At 43.7% G+C, this 6,000-nt stretch overlaps 1 protein-coding gene across 1 annotated transcript in view; it reads left to right on the plus strand.

Moving 5' to 3' along the window:
- ELMO1 (engulfment and cell motility 1) overlaps positions 1 to 6,000 on the plus strand; it is a 484,527-nt gene that overhangs the window by 158,459 nt on the left and 320,068 nt on the right. The window lies entirely within an intron of this gene.

A 6,000-nucleotide genomic window follows, 5' to 3' on the forward strand; every position in this document is an offset into this window, starting at 1 on the left:
TCATCAGACTATTTCATGAGCCAAACTCTGAGTGACTTTTCTTTATGTAGTTCCATCTGTGTTAACATGATGTTAATTCCTTCCACAGTTTAGTATTGGAGTTTATCTCTATCTTAGTTTTCCGTGTCTACTGAGTGTTCTGCTTCAAGTACTTTAGGAAAAACAATATATTTTTTCACTGAAATAATTGGATGTGGTTTTAAGGCTTTAGCTCTTATATGGCCTCCTTTCAAAGGACTTGAAAAATCATTTTAGAAAAAGCAGAGACCTGGAACATACAATAACCAAAAGAGAGTCTTGGTTTCCTTTATTTTTCCATGGTTCTTTTTACAGCTTTCAATTTTTGTCCTTCCCCTGAAACTTCTTCTAGGCCACTGTCTTGCATCAGAGAGTTGAGAAATTGGAAAGACGAGTTAGTAATGATTTCTAATGGTGGAAATTTTCCAACAGCTTTGACAAGCAGAGATTTTCAGCTTTGAATGCCCAGCCTGCCAGAAACAGACAAGCCTGAGTAAATAGAATCGTGCGCTCATTGCGCCACCTAGAGACCATCATGCAAAAATGCTGGTGGGATCCAAGTGCCCTTAAAATCTCTAGGTGCTGGCTGTACGCTGTCCTGAATAGAATTCTCTCGGTGCTTCTGAAAGAGGAATAGTCTTACCTTTTCCCTTAGGGAACTCCTTCCTGTTGGCTCCTTTAGGAGCACTTGAGATTTGGATAATCTTTTGGATCTTTTTGAAGAAAAATTTCAATTCGTAAGATGAAGATTGTTGTTCCTCATTTCACATCTCCTAAGGAGGCAATGACCAGGAGGCATTAAATGACAAGTTTTTGGAGTTCAATGGGCCTAGATTTTAGTTCTATCTTTCCTAATTACAAGCCATTGGACAGTGATCCCATTATTTCACCTGTTCAGTGATCAGGTTGCTCAACCATGCAGCTACTGTGCTATTTCAAGGTTGTTGGGAGACCACCAATGATCATCTGTTCATGAGTGGCCCAGCACATGGAACGGAGGATGTGCCCAGCAAATACTACTTCCCTTCCTTGCTTTGTGGAGAGTGCACATCACGGAAATCACAGGCGGCTTGGCTTGTTCAGTATTCCAAAGTAGAAGGGGTAGTTGCTCCCACAAGGAAAACAGAACAGTTGTTAAAAGGTAATAAAGCACAGCACCTTTGAGAGGGCAGATGGCTTTACGTCTCTTCTCAGCACAGCGTCCCAACAGAGCAGAGTTTTCTGATGAAATAATTCTGAAATCTCAATTTAAAGTGGCTAAATGGCGTGTATGCTTAGTCATAACACAGAAAAACATCTGCTTCTAAAACAAAGCTACTTAATCTTCTAAGCTCTCTCAGTTCACGATTCTCTAGTTTCCAAATGGACGTGCCTTTGCAGGTCTCCAGGTGGGAGGAGGGGTCAGGGTTGTCTGGAATAATACTGTTCTTATTGGAACTAAGAAGGGAAGGACACATGTATTCTCAAGGTGAGAGAAGACAGATTCTATTTAGAGCGACTTTATTTTGAAACCTGGGGAAATGCCTGAATACAGGCTGTACATTGTTGATTATAATGATCAAGAACTGTGCCAGATAGTTTCCATACACTGTGAAGTGTTGTGTTCCTGGCTAGAAGCCCTTCAGATGCCGAACTGGTAGCTTTTCTGCTTGTGATTTTTACCTTTGTCCAGTTTGAGGGACGGTCATTAAAAAGGACATATCTGTAGTTCATCTTTCTTTCTTTCTTTCTTTCAAGACAGAGAGAGGGTACATGTGACTGAAGGAGAGAGAGAGAGAGAGAGAGAGAGAGAGAGAGAGAGAGAAGCAGGGCTCACCTTGTGTTTTACCTAAAGCAGAGCTTGTGCTCACCTGATGTGGGACTTGAAATCATGAACTGTGAGATCATGACCTGAGCTGAGGTCAGATGCTTCACGACTGAGCCACCCAGGTACCCTGTGGTGGGTTTTTTTTTTTTTTGTTTTTTTTTTCCTGATCTCTCTTGAACTAAGGCAGGTATTGAAGTTGGACAAGGATAGGTTTGGTTTGGTTTGGTTTTTTTTCTAGATACCTTCCTTCCCCCATTCCTTTAGTTTGACTGGGACCAAAAATAAACTCATTTTTATTTTTATTTATTTGAAAGTTTATTTAATTTTGAGAGAGATAGAGACAGAGAGAGACAGAGAGTGAGCAGGGGAGGGGCAGAGAGGGAGACACAAAATCCAAAGCAGGCTCCAGGCTCTGAACTGTTAGCACAGAGCCCGACACGGGACTCCAGCCCACAGACTGTGAGATCATGACCTGAGCTGAAGCGGGCTGCTTAACTGACTGAGCCACACTGGCACCCCAAGATTCTGTTTTAAAATGTAGGTTTGATTGTGTTTGGGTTTTCTGAGGCCAGCACCTCACCTGGAGATGATGGTTGTTGAAAAGATACTGTATTACTCATTGTCAAGAGAGGGAGCATGTCACCCCACACAGGCCCACATGGAAGAGCAGTGGGTCAGGAGGCAGAGAGAGTGAGGGGAAAACATGGACTAGAGCCTTTGTTATGGTTTCCATGAAAAAAACCAAGGCAAGGTAAGTGTAAGCAGGTTTACCACTTTGAATAATCTCATAGAGATTGGCCCTAGTTGCCTGCTATCTGGCCCTGTGATTAGGGGAGGCGGATAGTGGCCCTGAGTGCAAAACCCTGATGAGGGAGATCCCTTGAGGTTTGGGATCTGGATTGGCTAGTTTGCATCTAAAAGGCATGCTTCCTATCTGTAAGAATCAGCTAACCCTGGGAAGGGCAGTTCCTATCTTAACAAGGACCCAAGATATCAAAGGATAGGAGAATATAAGAAAATGTTTAAAATGATTAATTTTTTAGAGGATCTTATACTTCCTAGATGATAGAAGAAAGCTATGTATCGTTACACAAGGATAATCATATGCAATTGCATATACAGGGCTTGGTGTCATTTTAATATATTTTTTCTCAAATACAGATGGCAGGGAATGAAGTGAGACACATCTTTATCCATGGCTTCCTCCATCTCCATCCCTGTTCCCTGTCTCCCTATCACATTTAGCCTTCTGGTCTAAATGCTGCTAGAATTTAACCATAACTGTGAGCGTGACATTGGGATTAAACTTGGGTCCGAATTCAGGCTGCCCAGGGCTGATTCCTGACCCCCCCACTCTCAGGCTGAGTGACGTGGGCAGATGACTTGACATTTTCATGTCTTAGTTTTCTCATCTTAAATCTGGAGTATAAGAGTTGTCTCTGCCAATAGATTTGTTGTGTGAATTAAATGAGTAGGTAGTTGTAAATCACACTGAATAGTGCCTGGTGCTTAGTAAGCAGACTATGCATTTAGATGCAGTTATGCTGCTGTTACAATTACTACTGATATTATTATTGGGTGATGGGGCCAGGGAGAGTCGTAAGTTGTCCCAGGAAGATAGTGAGAAAATGTATGGTTCAAAATAAGAGTTACTGACGGAAGAACAATGTGTGCTTGGGAAACTACAAACATGTGTCATGGGCTGACATTCAGCTTGCATGCGGAGAGAAGTCGAATCGACTTTGCAAGAGAAAGCAGGTTATAGAGAATTTTAAATTCGAAGGGGTTTGAAATAGTCAGTCCTCATTGTTCATGGATTCCTTATTTGCAAATCCAGCTGTTCACTAGAATTTATTTGTAACCCCAAAATCAATACTCCTGCTTTCATAGTCATTTGCAGACATGAGATCCAACAAGGGGACGCTCTGTTTTCTTGTTTTGGCTCCAACACTATAAACGGGAATCCTTTTCATAGTCTAGCCAGGGCCTCGATTTTTGAAACTTGTGCTTTATGTTGGTGGTGTTGCTGTTTAAAGTGGTCCCCATGCATAGTGCTGATGTGCTGCTGGGTTTTGTAAGTGCACAGAAATGATCTGCGCTTTATGGGGGAAATGTGTGCATTAGATAAACTCAGGTCAGGCCTGCATTCCTGTGTTGTTGCCATGGGTTCAACGTTAATGAACCAACAATGTATGTTAATTAAATTGTCTTAAAAAATACGTAAGACAAAGTTATAGATCGATTGGTTGACAGAAATCACCTGACCAGAGACTGGAACTAGCCTAACGCTGTATATCCCCCAGGAAGCAATGGCTCAGTATTTGTTATATCCAGATTTTCCTGACTTCACAGAACATGGGTGACAGGGAATAAGGAGCATCGACTGCACTACCAGTGCCTGGGGAGCTTTCAGTCAGGGGTAAGCCCTGGAGAGGTGGGTTGCAGCCGTCCCAGCCTCAGTCCCCTCCCAGCCCCGTGGCCTATGCGTGATAAGTGGGGAAGAGAAAGCCCCCACCTTCTGCTAGCTGACAGGGGTGTGAGGTGTAACACTGTACCCCCCTGCCTATGGGGGACTTGGCTTATATTTCTACATCATGCCTGACAGGACTTTCTCATGAGGTTTTGTCGCTGAGAATGTGATTCAGTCCCTTGGAGCACAGAGACCATAAGAATCCAGAACACATGTGTGGGAATTGTGGGATGTAAATTTTGACATGTACCTAATTTTGCAGTTCTCCTCATCCCTCCCCCCGCCTTTGCAACAAGTCATCTCTGGTAACTACAAGGTGAAGCAGCTTTTTGTAAAGTAAGTCACATTGTCCCGTATGAATGTAGTATTCCTAGCCGAGCACTTTGCTTTCAAGCAGTTAAATATGTGACCCAATAAACAATAGGTCAGAAAAGCAAAAGGGACAACTAGTATTTTTCTGACGCGTCATTTATTGAAATTCTCTAAGTTTTAGCCATGCAGAATTCAGGAGGTCCTGTGTGGGCGGGCGTGCTCTTCCAGGAAGCTCTGGCCAGTCATTGCCAGTCCATCCAGCCCCAGACCATCCCTTCCACCTGAGAGACCCCTGGGGGATGTTGGTTGAGGGCTTACCAGTGACTGAGACACTTTGCATGGTTCAATCTTAGTGAGTCCACAGGCTGACACTGTGTGTGCCTGTTCCTTGGAAGCAGGTCTTCTATATTCTGCCTCATGGGCACTGCGACCTGGTCCCTTCTGCTCACACACCCCCTTTCCCCATCTGAAATGCAGCAAAGCCCCAGTCCTAATCATTTGCACTTTTGCTAGTGTGACTAGCTGGGAGATTCCGATCAGTGAAGCTGGAACAGAATTCGCCACCAGATGGCGCAAAACCACAGCCATTGATTCCCAACCAGAACCCCACCCCCCCATCCCTCACGCTGCCTCCAAACTTGGACAAACAGCTACTAGGACACCCGGTGACATTGCAGCTCTGCTTATTAGCCTGCAGAGGGTGAAGTTGTAGGACCAAGACAAGGGCCTTAGGATTTCTGGGTGGAGTGGGGGCTCTCTTTAGCCTTCATTGGAGACTTTCAGGAGCTAGGAGCACTCTAAGATGTCCAGCTGGCCTCCCTGTTAATTGAGATTTGTCTGTTGTTCGTGGCAGATGAGCTTTTCTCTGGTAACCACATATCCTGACTCTCATTCTCAATTCTTTTTTCCTCATGCTGTCATGGAGGACTTTTGTATGAGGTATAATGGTCTGTACATGCAGTGTTATCTTCTGTCTTAACATGGACATACAGGAAAGAATGCACTGGAAATGGAAAGGCTAAATGAATATGGACTGTGAAAACAATAGTAACGATGTATTTTGAGGTTAAAAACATACATAATCAAAATGTGACAGTACTAACATGGAAGGGGTGGGGGTGGTCAGTGAAGTCCCAGTGAACCAGCATTATTGGGATGGGGGACAGAGCTGTCTAGGGAACTCTGAGCTTATTCTTCATATACGTTTCTCAGGTGAATATAATCTTATAGAATCATTTTTCAACTTTTCCTTCTAAGTAGCCACTTCCTGAGTTATATGTTCAAAGGTGTTGTTGAGACTTGGGCCTTGATGATAGGGACTACTTGAGCCTCTTGGACATTTTTGGCATTTATCTCTGCCTGTGCCTTCCTCACTCCAACACATAGCGTGGGT

Source organism: Crocuta crocuta, unplaced genomic scaffold (genome assembly GCF_008692635.1).
Source record: "Crocuta crocuta isolate KB4526 unplaced genomic scaffold, BGI_CrCroc_1.0 scaffold197, whole genome shotgun sequence".
NCBI lineage: Eukaryota > Metazoa > Chordata > Mammalia > Carnivora > Hyaenidae > Crocuta > Crocuta crocuta.